This window comes from Xenopus tropicalis, chromosome 1 (assembly GCF_000004195.4).
Source record: "Xenopus tropicalis strain Nigerian chromosome 1, UCB_Xtro_10.0, whole genome shotgun sequence".
In the NCBI taxonomy this organism is placed as follows: Eukaryota; Metazoa; Chordata; class Amphibia; order Anura; family Pipidae; genus Xenopus; species Xenopus tropicalis.
In genome coordinates, this window is record NC_030677.2 from 66456212 (window position 1) to 66472483 (window position 16272).

General features: G+C 39.7%; 1 protein-coding gene and 1 long non-coding RNA gene across 3 annotated transcripts in view; one reads left to right on the forward strand and one right to left on the reverse strand.

Moving 5' to 3' along the window:
- Positions 1-16272, forward strand: part of LOC108648247 (protein kinase C delta type-like) — a 49984-nt gene that overhangs the window by 13621 nt on the left and 20091 nt on the right. The gene's annotated exons all lie outside the window — the stretch shown is intronic.
- On the reverse strand, positions 5669-14818 carry LOC105946226. Its single transcript, XR_004222784.1, has 5 exons — positions 14383-14818; positions 12479-12655; positions 11658-11858; positions 6517-6653; positions 5669-5793 (listed from the first exon to the last, which is right to left on the reverse strand). It is a non-coding gene; the product is annotated as an adenosine deaminase domain-containing protein 1 (long non-coding RNA).

Genomic DNA, 16272 nt, shown 5'->3' on the forward strand with positions numbered 1-16272 from the left:
AATTTTGGTCGGCCGGCCACTCCTGGGAAGGTTCACCACTGTTCCATGTTTTTGCCATTTGTGGATAATGGCTCTCACTGTGGTTCGCTGGAGTCCCAAAGCTTTAGAAATGGCTTTATAACCGTTACCAGACTGATAGATCTCAATTACTTTTGTTCTCATTTGTTCCTGAATTTCTTTGGATCTTGGCATGATGTCTAGCTTTTGAGGTGCTTTTGGTCTACTTCTCTGTGTCAGGTAGCTCCTATTTAAGTGATTTCTTGATTGAAACAGGTGTGGCAGTAATCAGGCCTGGGGGTGACTACAGAAATTGAACTCAGGTGTGATAAACCACAGTTAAGTTATTTTTTAACAATCACTTTTTCACACAGGGCCATGTAGATGTGGAGTTTTTTTTCTCCCTTAATAACGTAAACCTTCATTTAAAAACTGCATTTTGTGTTCAATTATGTTATCTTTGACTAATAGTTAACGGTTTTTGATGAGCAGAAACATTTAAGTGTGACAAACATGCAAAAGAATAAGAAATCAGGAAGGGGGCAAATAGTTTTTCACACCACTGTATATTTAACTAAAGAATAAAACAGTATATAACCCATGCGCTGTGTGTGACCTGTTCACATAATAATACATACAGATAATGTTACTATACTAGGGGCCAATATAATTTAAATGATGTCAGCGTTTAACTGTACTATACCAAAACATAACTTAACAACGATAATAGTGCTGATGTACACAGGTTTATCAGTAGAAGACATGCTGTATAGATTATGAACTATTTCACCTGAGTAGCAAGCTGCTGGGATATTTTTGCCTTCTACTGAAACATAAAGACTTAGGGGCAGATTTACTAATCCACGAATCCGAATCCCGAAAGGGAAAAAATTGCATTGGAAAAAATTTAGCAACTTTTTAATCGGCGGCGCAATTTTTCGTATTTGTCGCGAAGTTTTCATCGCCGCCGCGACTTTATCGTATTTTGCGGCGACGAAAAAGTCACGGAAAATATACGAAAAAGTCGCAATGGCAACGAAAAAGTCGCAAAAATACCGATCATTATGAAAAAACGCATTCGGACGCCTTCGGACTGTTCGTGGATTAGTCAATCTCCCCCTTAGTTTGTCATTGGCTTCATGAGCAGAGAGAGAGAATGTGGACTGAGACATCTAAAAGGGTAAACAAAGGTAGTGTTTAATTATCACCAAAGGGATCACCAAAGGATTAAGAGTACAATGAATGTAACATGAAGCAACACAGCTACTAGTAGCAGCTACTTTTTCATGGCTACTAAACTCCAGAAAATACCCTGCCATAGACAATACTGAAAACTGCCTCTGCTAGCTGCTACTAGTAGCTCTGTGCGTCTTTACCTTCAGGTGCCACAGATTCTACAATCTACGCCATTCCATACAGAACCTTTTGTCCAAGTCAAGCCAAGTCTAAGGGGCACATTTACTAACCCACGAACGGGCCGAATGCGTCCGACTGCGTTTTTTTCGTAATGATCGGTAATTTTGCGATTTTTTTCGGCGTCTTTACGATTTTTGCGTAAAAACGCGAGTTTTTCGGTGTCTTTACGAAAGTTGCGCAAATTCGCGATTTTTCCGTAGCGTTAACACATGCGCGCAAAGTCGCGCCTTTTCGTAGCGTTAAAACTTAAAATGCGCGACGTTTCGCGCAAGTTTTAACGCTACGAAAAAATCGCGAATTTGCGCAACTTTCGTAAAGACACCGAAAAACTCGCGTTTTTACGCAAAAATCGTAAAGACGCCGAAAAAATCGCAAAAAATACGAAAACGTCGCAAAATGTTCGTTTCCAATCGGAATTTTTCCAATTTGGATTCGAAATCGTGTCTTAGTAAATCAGCCCCTAAGCCTGTATGGTTTTTGAATGAGACAAAAACGGAGTACCCAGAAAAACCCATGTAGGCAGAGGGAGAAAACACAAAGATGGCCATGCAAATTCAGGACCCCAATACTATAAGAAAGCATTCCATTCATGCAATGCCATTACTTTATTACAACAGACCTCATTAGTTATCATATACCAGTACAGTCCCTTTTTAAAAGAAATTTAAAGAAGTTAAAGAAGGATGAACAGCAAAAACCAGATGAGGTCTGCAAAGAGCAAAATCACTCTAGGCTACAATTCTCATTTTCAAAAAGCGAGGTGAGCAGCCAAATTATTTTACACAGGCCTTTTCCTTGGAGAGAGAGGCAGTTCATCTTCCTATTATATAGATGGCCTGTCTGTGTCACCATTTCTGGAGTAGGAATGAACAAAACTAAGCTGGGGTTTAGATCATCTAGATGTTATCTTAGTCCATTCCCTTACATACAGTGCTAATATCGGTCGACTCGCCGATCGGCCAGGTTAAAAGATTTTGATCGGGTGCCATAGAAGGCGCCTGAGCAAAATCTGCCTTCAGGGCTGAATCGGCAGAAGGAGGTAGAAATCCTATTGTTTCTACCTCCTTATCTGCCGTCTCGGCCCTGAACGGTTAGTGGCTGATTGGACGATCTTTCATGCGACCGATGGTCGCACAAAAGATCGCAAATCGCCACGAGTGTGGCCACCTTAAGTGCACCAAACTTTTCTCACTTTGAAAAGACAAGAAAGCCATATCAAGTCAGGGGAAAGTGAAAAAAAAAAAAAAAACATGGTGGCGACCAACAGGTAACAGACAATGGTACGCTGAGTGAGGTGTAAAGAAGAAATTGTACAAATAAACATACAGTTCTACATGTGGAGATAGGGATAAGAAACCAAGATTGGGACAATGATGAAATGAAAGACCTATGGCACAAAGGAAGCTCTTAATTCTACTGTAATAAGGGAAACAATGGTCGAAAAAATGGCGGCTTCTACCTAAAATGTGGTATCTAAAGCAGATATGGCCTGAAGGCCCTGTGATAACTGGTACATAAAAGTATATATAACGGTAGGAAATCTTAATTATGTTTCATGTTACATTTTGTCTTTCGTATAGTAAGTTCATTTCAGTGCAATCCCTATAACATTTTTAACACTTACAGTTGGGGATTTGTCTGAGCAGCTCCTTTTGGAAGCTGATTCATGTACAGGAAGATATTGAAATTTGGTTTTAGAGCAAGAAGGTTGGTTGCAGGTTCTGTGCAAAATATGGACTTGTCCATCATTCCATTACTTCCACTGTAGAAAAGCAGCAACTGCCTATAAAAGTATCTGATAAGGAGAAACTATGAATAAGCAACAAGCATTTAGAAGACTAAATGTAAAAATGATCAAGGTGATATATTGCATGGTATTGAATGTCCTAAATTAACAGTACTTTACCAGCATGTACACATTACACATTACAGATTTGCTTGAACTCTATAGGACCTTCCTATAATAACATTCCTTTTAACTTTTCAAATGGCCTGTCTTTTGGATTTCCAGAGTGCCCACCTGTTTTCTTTTTTTGTCACTGCAAGGGTAATGACAGACATTCTTATAGCTTAATTGTGGAACAGGGAATTAAAAATGTCCAATACAACTGTTTTCAAATACTACATTTCTAAGATTTGAGTTTTTCTAATCAGTTTAGCCAAAAAATCTCCTTAACCAAGAAACATAATGGCCTGAGTATGTAGCAATTTTTGTAACTGTAACTTTTATATAGCTCCACTGTGGTTCCATGCAGTACTTCCCATTAGCATGGAAGAGTTTCCTTGATAAAGTCTAAAGATCCAATATCCAAGCTTATTACTATTTCATTGCTAGGGGTTCATGATCAGGGTCCAGGTTCACATATGCCCACTGTTAACCTGGCTAGGGCCAAGCAGGTTACTTTCTTTGAATGCTGGACACAGTGTGCTGTCTGTCAGCCATCCGACTTTGCTTGAGGTAGGCCAGACTGTATAAACCATAGTAGAGCAATGCCTACAGGGCAGAAGAACAGAATGAAGCTAGCTGGTATACCAGCTGTGACACATTTGTACCTCTGAAAACTTGCCTGATCCGCTCCCAGCAGTAAGAATGCAGAGCTATTACTTCCCCACAACTAACTGCACCAGACAGGATTTACATTGCACAGAAACTTTTCAGTTTATGAACATAATATATAATTTATGCATATGGTATATAAAATAAATTATGGAAGCAGTACCCAAAACTTATTATAAACCAGTGGTGGCAAATTATGTGGTTAAAAGATAAAGGCATACCTTTTTAAATAAAAAACGCAGCTAATGAGCTACCACAGCTTTCATATTCAGGATATTTGGATATTAAATTAGTAAAGGTTTCTTTAATAATAGAGGAAATCTTTTCATGAATAAAAGTGCGCTTATCTAAAAAATAGAAGCACAAGGGTAATATTATAAAAAGTTTAAATAATTATTGCAAACTCCATAGGGCAAAATATGTAGCAGCCTTTACAAACAGTAAATACAGATATAATGCAGAACATAGTGACTATTTCACAATTTAATAGACAGCTTTATTTTAATGCTCACACAGTACAGAAGCCTTTGCAATTAGTAACCATAAATATATCTGCAGAACATTTATTTGCATACATAGTACTATTTTAATGCTATATTATAAAAGGAATATAAAAAGGAAATCATTTCTAAAAATTAGAATTATTTGTTTAAAATGGAGTCTATGGGAGATGGACTTTCTGTTATTTGGAACTTTCTGGATAATGGGTTTCCGGATAATGGATCCTATACCTATACATGTTTTGGTCCCCAAGAGAGACCAAAACGTTGGAACGCATGGTAAATAAAAAGAAGATTTGATCTGAATTGGTGTGCTGGTCCTCCTTATTTTTTAAAAATGATTTCCTTTTTCTCTGTAATAATAAAACAGTTCCTTGTACTTGATCCTAACTAAGATGTAATTAATCCTTATTATTGGCAAAACAAGCCTACTGGGTTCATTCAATATTTAAATGAATTTTAGCAGACTTAAGTTGTGGACATCCAAATTAGCGAAATATCCCTTATCCGGAAAAACCCTGGCCCCCAGCATTCTGGATAATAGGTCCCATACCTGTATAATGTGTAGAAAATAAAAGTCACATTTTTTTTTATAGGGTGGGCCAACTTAATATAATTTTTTGTTCATTTATTATAACTGTGCACCTCGGCATATACAGGTATGGGATCCATTACCCCGGAAAAGCCCGTCTCCCACTCCGTTGTAATCGAATACTTTAGATTTTTAAAAACGTATTTCCTTTTTCTCCGTAATAAAACAGTTCCTTGTACTTGATCCTAACTAAGATGTAATTAATCCTTATTAGAGGCAAAACAATCCTATTGGGCTTAATGTTTTATTGAGTTTCAGTAGACTTAAGGTATGAAGATTCAAATTACAGAAGGACCCATTATCCGGAATGCCCATGGTTCCAAGCATTCTGGATAATGGGTCATATATCTGTATATGATTTTTGCATTTGAGTGCAGAACTCTTGACCATAGAACCCTCCTATGCACTTACACACCTGCAACCACCATCAATAATATCCTGCTGAACTGTGGTTCAGCCTGCACCAATCAATATCACTGAATCTGACAATAACTGAATATTATTTAATTCAATTGTAATTTGTTTTGTGTTATCTGTTTCTGGGTTATTTTTTCCTTTTTCTAATAAAATATTTTTTTTCTTTTTTTAAATATAGCTTTAAAAAAAATTGTTGTAGGCCATTTACTTAGCAGTTTGTGCTCTTGAAATGGTAGATGTTTCTGTTGTGACCTTTGGTTTCAAAGGTATGAGAGGAGGATTTTCCATAATGTTTAGGCTTTCAGAATGTGGAGCTAAAATTAAAATCAAATCTTGAATAAGTATAATTTACAAAAGAATACACAGACACTAATGCAAAGCTGCACAAAATTTGACAGACAAAAATTCAGTAACAAAACACAGTGTAAAGTTCATGATTACTATTTAACCTTTAGAAATCTTAAGACTTTACAGTTATTTCATGATAACTGGTCGCTAGGGTCCAAATTAGCTTAGCAGCCAGGGAATGGTTTTAAAGGGAGACAGGAATATTAATAGGAAATAACCTAAATAGAAAGAAGTAATACAAAGTAACAATAACAATAAAATTGTGGCCTCACAGAGTAATATTTTTTTGGGCTGCTGGGGTCAGTGACCCAATTTTTAAGTTAAAAAGAGTTCGAAGAAATAGGCACATTATTCATAAATAAATAAATAAATAATGAAGACCATAGTTGCATAGAATCGCCATTCTATAACATACTAAAGGTTAACTTGAAACTTCTCTAGCCAGCTCCATTTCTACAATGCATACCTTTATACCTTGCGCTTTTCGTGTAGAGCCTTTGGAAAGAGTTCAAGAAAATGTATTCCAATTGCCCCAGATAAAACATTGTTGAACACAATAAAACACCATAAAGTCAACTATACCGAAAGTTTTTTTACATTTACAGAATATTATGTTAACTAAGATTTTTAAGATGGCTGTTTTAGAATGGCAGAAACAGAAGTATTTTCTAAGAATTTTCTCCAATTACCTGGTAACTCAGAATCTTCATGTAGAAGAAGTTCATCAAGTGCACGAATTGCAGCATTTGCTTTTGCCTCATTCCAGGCTTGTATTCAATTCCATCAATAACAGCACAGAATGCAAAATAAGCACCAAAGACGTTTCCTAATTCAAATGAAAAACATTGTTTTGTCACTAAACACCAGGTAAAGAAGTACAGAAAAATATATTTGGGCCACAATACCAGAAGACTTTCACAGTGCATAAGCTATTACTGAATACCATGTATTAATACTGTTTGCTATTGAATTTCTCAGCTACATCTGTCATGGTTAATATCCTGAGCATAGGTGAACAATTCTAATTACAGAGGAAAAAACATAGCAAACTGGACAAACAAAAGAATGGAAATACCGCACAATATATTATATTAAATCCCTACTAAGGTGTAGGATAAGGTTACCAGATTTTTATGATTTGAGACCGGTGGCAAGTGAAGCATACCATCATTTTTTTTTATTGGCTGTGCCCCAATTCTGGTCACACCACTTTAACATTAACCACTCAAAGTCACAAAATATCGGCAACTTCCTGTTTAAACAAAACTTCAAAACAGATGCCATAATTCACAACTGGCTGCAAGTTTAACATCCCCACAATTATGGTTATGAAACAGGCCGGTAACTAATGAATAACACGTAGGAGGTCTTTATAAAAAAAAAAAAAAAAGGTTAAAGCTTCAAACTTTGAGTGCTATTAATGTCAAATACTGTTCAGCTCTTGCAATAAGTCACATCAGCTCTGCCTTTTCCTTACCGCAGGGGTCCCCAATGTTTCTTACTTGTGAGCCACAGACAAATGTAAAAAGAGCAACACAAGCATCATAGAGGTTCATGGAGGTGCCAAATAAGGGCTGTGATTGGCTATTAGGTAGCCTCTATGCACACTGTAAAGTTACAGGAGGCTTTATTTGGTAGTAAATCTTGTTTTATTCAACCAAAACTTGCCTCCAAGCCAGGAATTCAAAAATACCTACCTGGTTTGGGGGCACTAAGAGCAACATGATGCTCGCAAACCACTGGTTGGGGATCACTGCCTTACAGAGTTCTGCTGTTCCTCAGCTACGCTGAACCACTTCACCACACCGAAGGCTCCCCCCTCCATTACCTGCTTGCTGATTCAGTGATTGTTTGCCACAATACCAATGTTTTATGAGCAATCTGGAATATTTATTTCTCTGTGAAGCATCTGCATTGCCCGTTTTTTAGTTGCCTTCCCTTGCCCACCGCTATAGTACTTACCTCCCTTTTCTACTGTTAAATCTTTCCCTTCATTTAAAAGTTTTTTCCCCCTTAAGTTTGAAACAGGGTTACTAGATCACTTAAATTCAGGGACACGTAAAAATCCAGCTAGAAGTGCTGCACTGATAGCATTTAAATTATATTGCAATCAATGCAGCCTTGCAACATAAATTTATTAGAGGTGTCCCTGAATTTTCAAGTGAATTTATCATAGTTAAGGGCAGTGGCACAGGGGGAGATTAGTCTCCCATGACAAACCTTCGTTGCCATCCCACCGGCTAGAATGTAAATTGCCTGTGGGATGGCATACACGTTGCTGCAATGTCCCGAAGTCGCCTGAAGTTTCCTCTCAAGACAACTTTGGGGCGACTTCGGGACATTGCAGCGGCGCGTATACCATCCCACATACCTTCATATGCAAATTCTGTATATGCGAGCAGTCCTGTCATTGAAGAGGAAGCAGCACAGTAGAGATGGAGCAGGAGATGCCTGACATCACTTTCAATCTCCTGCTACTTGTCCATTTGCACTGCTCCTGCATTTACACAGAGATTCTTCTGCTTCAGTAAAATAGCAATAGCCTTTGCGTAATGCAGGAGAGAAGCCTAATGGACAAGCAGAGTCAGATTCAATCAGCCATTTCCTGCCGCTTCTCTATGCTTCACTTTTGCCTTTTTGTCATCTTCCAGCATTATGAAGCCCATAGGAAGGAAAAATAAAACTGGTGGGGAAAAACAAAACACAACAACGTCCACCAGCGCAAAACAAGCCACCTATCTGATAAATGCAGGCTGACCCCGACACCCTTCTAAACTATCTTGCAAACTAAAGTATACACAAGCCTTTGCATCATCTAGAGCAGTGCTGTCCAACTTCTGTTGTACCGAGGGCCAGAATTTTTCCGACCTACGTGGTGGAGGGCCGATAATGGAAGCCAGTTTTGACCACTCCCCTTTTTGAAACGCACCCAATTGAAACCACACCCATGTTATCACATGAACATACCCATATTAATGGTTGTAGTACAGCAAAAACCTGCCATACACTGCCTGCCCTACCCTGCCTGTGTGTGTGCCATACTCCGCCTGCCCTACCCTGCCTGTGTGTGCCATACTCTGCCTGCCCTACCCTGCCTGCGTGCCATACTTTCACTGTGTGTGCCATTCTTGGCTGGTTTGTGCCATACTTGGGCCTGTGTGTGCCATACTCTGCCTTCCCTACCCTGCCTGTGTGTGCCATATTCTGCCTTCCCTACCCTGCCTGCGTGTGCCATACTTTCACTGTGTATGCCATTCTTGGCTGATTTGTGCCAAACTTGGCCTGTGTGTGCCATACTCTGCCTGCCGTACTCTGCCTGTGTGTGCCATACTCTGCCTTCCCTACCCTGCCTGTGTGTGCCATACTCTGCTTGCCCTATGCTGCCTGTGTGTATGGCACACACAGGCAGCCTACAGTGACACAATGCTAGCACTGCTCCTACAGTCTGCACAATAACTATGTATTAAAAAAACTTTTTAATTGCAGTACCACCTCAGTATATGTTCTTTTTGTAGTGTGCAGGGATTATTTGTGGGTTTCTACTGCTCCTGAGGTGTGAACAGGGGAACAATATGGGTGATTACAGCCTGAGCCTGAGGTGTGAACACTGCAGGGGGTGAACAATGCAGAGATTAAAAGGTGTGAACACAGGGGATTACATATTTAAACAATAAAGCCTGATTACAGCCTGAATCTGAGGTGAGAACCATGCAGGGGGGGCAGTTAATCTCAGTACTGATACCATTTAAAGCTTACACAAGAGTAAGCCATCAAAGCAGCCAGACAGGTGGGGGGCCACACAGAGGGGGGTCGCGGGCCGCCAGTTGGACAGCACTGATCTAGAGTCTAGACCAGTGATTCCCATCCAGTGGCTCACCAACCCCTTGGATGTAGCTCTAAATGTCCCCAATCCAGATAGTTATTTTTGAATTCCTGACTTGGTGGCAAGTTTTGGTTGAATAAAAACAAGATTCACTACCAAATAAAGCTTCCTTTAAGCAGATAGTGTGCATAGAGGCTACCTAATAGCCAATCTTAGCTCTTATTTGGCACATTAACTTTTATGATGCTTGTGTTGCTCTCCAAATCTTTTCATATTTTACTGTGGTTCACGATTATGGAAGTTTGAAGACCCCCGATCTAGACGGATCTGCTGCTCCGAATTTGACAAGTCTGCATTAAATTCATCTGAAATATATTGTTTAATACTGGCCGTGTCTCCTTCTCTCTTCCAATGCCCTGCTGTCTGCAGCTCTATGAAGCTGCCTTTTATGCTGTGACTACAGCAAAGCTAATGAAAGCATTTTAATAACATATGCATTCTCCCAGCTGATTAGCTAGACATCGCAATCAAGTTCCAAATGAAGATAAGCCATACAAAGGGACGTTTCCTGTGGACCAAGGTCCTGAAGCAGGGACATTCTCTATGAATTGGGGATGAATGGGAACCTTAGTGTAGGAAAACATTTGACTTTAAAACAGATTCTACCCTTCTTGAAATGCTGTTGCTGTTGTGAACTCTGTGTAGATGCAGTTACTGAATGATTCTCCATGCTCTAGTACTAGTAAAGGTTCAGTGATGTTGGGCTAATTGGTTCAAGGCGCTGAAGGCATTTAAGTTCTTTCAACCTCTATAAAAAAATGTTTATCAATGTATATGGGTGTACTATTAACTTGGAATGAGATCACCACCATAAGGATTATCTGGATCTGTAAAATAGTCTTGCATACCTTGAACATTATAGAACCATGAAAAGCAATCACACATAATTTAGCAGTAATGGGAAAATGTGCATCTTTGAAGTAATCCACGAAAACCAAGTTTTTGCTTTATTTGTTATACCCACAGATAAGTGTGGTAGAGCAGCAAAAAAAAAAAAAACACTGAAATTACTCGGCACGAAAGTGTCCGAATATGGCAAAAGTTATTGTGATGAGAAAAGACAATACAATAACTTTGTGTCCATAGTTTACAGTATGAAAAATATCTCCATTGTTTTCCACTGTATTACCAAGGTTTGAAAGATGGATCCAATCTAATCCAGATCTAATACAGTTGGGTCTATATTTGTAAGGACCACAATTACTCTGGCCAACTTTTTCATCACCAATTTTACTGTTCCCTTATGGAATTAAACTGGACTCTCTTTAACCAATAGTTCTTTTCAAGCAATTGCTTTGTAATGCATTCTTTAAAAAAGAGGCTGTCTTTAGTATTTGTTGAAATGTGGTTTTGTATTTTGATAGAAGGAGAAATCTAAAAATACTACTACTTTAATAACAATTTATTGTGGATAAATAGATGTATTTATTTTGCACTATCAAGCCAGACAATTATCCCCTATCAAAGCGGTCAAAAGCTTAGCCCAAAACATGTAATATTTGATTGTTGTCAAGGCCAAAATTATGGCCAGTATAGAAACAGAGTCTGACAGTACTAATGGAAGATAAAAGTTCTAAAGTGTTCTTCACTTCACAATGCAGATTGGAGAGGGTCTGACATGAGCTGGAGCAATTTGAAATAGTGCCTAAAGCACAGAAAACTTTAAGAATGTGAATTATTATTATTATAGTATATCAGACATCAACATGCCCTTTCAGATTGTTATACAACTTCTACACAGCCTAATAGGTTTATTAACAGTCAATTATTTCATATTATGTTCGGATCACTAAACATAACTTTAAGCAGATATTTGAAGGAGCTTCAGAGCTGCAGCTTAAAAATATAGGCAAGTCTCATTTTATTTCAGGCTTTTCGGCATACCCAAGCTTGATATTCTATCCTCTGATATCTTATGTAAAGAAATCTAGTAAGCAGCATTTTTACCTGTTGTTACAGTCTCTTTCAGATCAATTTCCATTCGCTGCATCTGTGCAAACTGGTATAAAGCAGAAACAGGATTGAGGTCACCACGTCTGTATTTTACCACAAATTCCTTTGTAACCTTTCTAGGTGGCAGTGAGGAGAGTGATGCAGGTACAATCATTTCTGATAAAAATGGTTCTGGGAAAGTAATCTGTGGAAAACCTAAAATACAGGAAAAGCTTTTTTTGCTGACAGCAATAAGAAACAAAACCAAGTCACCTAAATATGTTAAACAAAGTTTTATTAAGAGATGCTGAAAGTCAAAGACGCATGATCCACACATTGTCGATTATGTCCCAACATATGAAAGTAGCAGTACTCTTAACTGCTAACTTAAAGCCCAACAGGGACCGCAGCAAATGTAGGGATGTCTCCATATGCACAATGTATAAAGGGCAGCTTTATCAAATTGTAGCGCTCATTACAGAAAAACTCAACCACTTTTTATTCAGTCTTATGGGATTTTTAGAACCATCTAGTAAGTTTTTTCTGTCGTGAGCTCTAATTTCACGTTTTGATAAATCTTTAACTTAACGTGTTCATTAAGGTTTTCATTTATATCTTCATGAATATCTAACAAATGGTTTGGATAAGCTTTGTTGCTTATCGCTAAGCAAGATGTTAATACCATTCAGGAGTTCCATATTTGGCACAAAGCAGAGTGGGGCTAAAGTTCTTCCATATAAAGAGTAGAAACTCCCCAGATATCAAAATCCAAGAAATGACCGATAATTTTTGTTACCCCTGAAATGTAACAAAAAAGAGAGAAAAAATAGTAATACCTGTGATTTGAGTAACCTTTGCTGTTCCACAATCAGGTTCAACATATGGGCAGCATGTGGAAACTGTGGAGCTCAGATTCACAGCTGGAGCTTGAGCAGGTAAATTCTTCTTTAGCATCTGTGCAAAACTTGGCACACTTGAACGCTGAATCCAGTTCACATTATTTGCCATTTTGCCTAGTAAAATACAGATACACCTAAACTTTCAAAGCAGTTATTCTTCTCTTGGGTCATGTACTTTTATTTGAGTTAAAAGCAGTAGAAACTAGCAGTGCATGTAACTATTCCAAGCATGGAAAGGTTTGCTCAGTATGGAATGAGTTGAATTAAAAACTTGCTTCTTTCTTAATACTGTACATCTCTATGGCAGCAATTGAACATGGAAATTCATATGCTATTTACTTTATTGGCATATGCAAGCAGCGTCAGACCAGGGCATATAAGGCCCCCCATTGGCTTAAGAAAGCCCACAATGCAAAATAAATAAAATGAACTGAACATTTTCAAACGGAAGTTGCAGACAGTGTAGCAGTCAGTGAGGTTGCGATGGTGTTGGAGAAAGTTTAACTTGCTTGTGTAGGGTATGGAGGAGGAGAAAGCTCTCCAATTAGGAACATACCATCTAAATGGGTTATGGGATTATCACATCTAGACTGCTAGGCCTACCTGCACTGGCTGCTTACTCCCTCCTCCCCCACACAGGCAAATCCCATGATCTTTAACACCCCATCACCATCCACTATTTCACTGGCTGTTACCTCCAACTAGCATAGGTCCCGGTTTTTGCCTGCTGTCCCGGATACTTATCAAAATGTCCCGCGGTGCCTTTAAGAGTCCTGCTCGTCTGCAGGTTTTCTCGGCTCATTCCGTCACCGCTATCTTCGGATCTTCACGGCTTCTTCCGCGCGTTTGTCTTCGGCTCTTTCCGGCTCCTTCAGGTGCTTCCGCATCTCGGTCCTTTTTGTAGTTGTCTGCAAGTCTCGCGAGATGTGAGTATGGCTGAGCAAGCCATTTCACTTAAAATTCAGAACGAACAGGATGGGTGCGGGTGCTGGTGCTGCTCAGGCTGTGGGTCACAAAAGTTACGCTGGTGCTGCTGTGCCTTTATCTACTACTGTACAAGCTCTACTTACTGCTCCTTGTTTAAAAAAAATAAGCTTGGTGAGTCCCTGACTGTAACAAAGGTGTTTATTAATAATTAATATTAATTATTTATTAAGAATTAATAAACACCTTTGTTACAGTCAGGGACTCACCAAGCATATTTTTTTTTAAAGGAGCAGTAAGTAGAGCTTGTACAGTAGTAGATAAAGGCACAGCAGCACCAGCGTAACTTTTGTGACCCACAGCCTGAGCAGCACCAGCACCCACAACAAAAAAAAATGTGCAGGAAGAAGCTGTGAAGATCCAAAGACAGCAGTGACAGAAGGAGCCAAGGAGACCCGAAGGAAGCCAAAAAGACCTGAAGACGAGCAGGACACTTAAAGACACAGCAGGACATTTCAGTAAGTATCTGGGACAGCGGGACGGTGTGCAAAAATTGGACATCTGGGGATGTGGCCATATAGTGGGCGTGGTCAAGAAAAATTTCGCGTGGCAAAATATTTTATCCCTCTTTTTCATTTTGGGAGGTATGAACCAGACTCCCCCCCATACCCAGAAAAGTTTGTTCCTTGTTCTTCCACACTCCGCCCCCCACCAAGAGTTCGCCTGCTGGTTATCCCTCCAATCCCCCCTTCCCTCCCCAAGTTCGTTCCTCTATAGCTCACCAGAACAGCAGAGCGATTGTCGAATCAAGAACTCAGTGGGTTTTATTAAAGCTCCAGGCAGCAGTAACTCCTGCGACTCCGCTTACACAGAGCAGACAGAACTACAATCTGAGGACCGCACCCTCCCTCACGCACCTCACTCTCCCTCTGGTTCTCCCACGTAAAGCATGCCGGGTGACGTCATCGCGCAGGCTCCTTAAGACGTACGGTTCTCCTCTTAAAGGGAAAGTAGCATTAGCGGTAGCTGCAGTCGGGAGTGAGTTGGTAATTATGGAATTTAGAGGGTGCGCCTTGTGGGCTGGCGGCAGGGAGGCTGGGATCAGTCCGACCCTGTTTGCAACAACCAGCTCGCTTTATCTAGCGCTGAGATCCACAGGGCGCCCATGGGTGCCCCCACACCAGCGCAACATGTAGGGATACAAAAGCTTCTATTACAGGCAATTACACTGCGGGTACAATAAAAAAAAAAAGATTGGTACGTGAGTAGTGAAGCTAGCCCTTCCACTATTCCAGGTGTGAATGAGCCGGCAGGGTCACTTCAGATCATTCCCTGACCGGCTGTACATGTATCACTGTGCCCGGCCTGCCTGCCAAGCCCACTCTTCCTATTGGTCAGTTGGCTTTTACGGACTGCCTCACGGACCTATAGGGAACGATAGAAAGGGGCTTTGCCCGGGAGAGTGTTCAGAGTACAAGCAGGTGCCGGTCACTGTTGTGCTACCAACATCCTTCTGCTGCCAAATAGTTTAGGGTGAAACCGTGCTAAATACCTCTCAGGAGATGTCTTCTGACTTTTAGGGGCATATTTACTAAACACTAAACATTGCTCAATTTTTTCCCTTTTTAAATATTCAAATAAATTCATTTCCACTAATGTCTGCTGCTTACTTAAAGGTCCGAACTTGAACAATTGTGTGGGAACAGTTACAGAAAAGTGGTGAAACTGTGGTTTTTTGATGCACCGAAACCTCTACTTTTTTGAATTGTCACACGGAATAAACGTCAGAAATCAGAAACCTAAGGTTTGGAAGCAAAAGAAGGATCCTGCAGGGAACGGAAGGGATGTCCGTCATTGACTTCTACATGATCTTGGCAGGTTTTAGCTGGCGAATTGTTCCATTCAAATTTTAATTTTTAGCATTTTTTATTTTTCTGCAATTTTTTTAAAAAAAAAAATCTGTTCATTAATGGCCCCCTAACTAAAATAATATCATCATGAAAAATAGAAGGGAAACGTTCAAGGATCCATTTCATTCCCCTGGTTGTTAATAGAATGTTGTATGGTACCTAATTCAGCACATACTAGCTCCTATCATGTTCACCAGATTCCTGAATGAGGTAGAACTACAACTCTCTGTCCAGCTTATATTAGCTGCTATTCTGACATATAATTAATATTCTGCTTCTGCCCAATAAGCTATGGTAAGCTGGTAAATATACAATTATGATGAAATTGTGTAAGGAAAAAATACATCTCAGAGATGGCACGCCCAAATCAGCAGTTAATACACTCTGTTTAAAGTTACAGCCCAAATGAATACATAAGCCAATGGTATGGTCTTGTTCCACATATGGTTTTTATATATCACTCACACTCAGAGATTCTGGTATATCCACTGCCTACTAGCATTTCTTATACCTAATGAGACAGAACTGCAACTCTCTGATCATGAGTAGCCTACATTAGCTGGTAACTCCCCCAACTGGATATACAGATTACAATTTGGTGCTCCCCAGGTTACCATCTACTATATCCACTTTGGATTCAAAGGACCAAAAGGGAATTGTAATTTTATGTTGTACATCTATAATAAATATTGAAAAGAAATGCCCTTCAAATTAATCCCAGTGGACATATATACATACATATACACATACTAAAGGTGGCCATACACGGGCCGACTATAGCTGCCGATATCGGTCCCTTGGACCGATTCGGCAGCTAATCGGCCCGTGTATGGGGAGAGCAGATCGGCCTGGCCGACCGATATCTGGCCTGAAATTGGCCAGATCTCGATCGGCCAG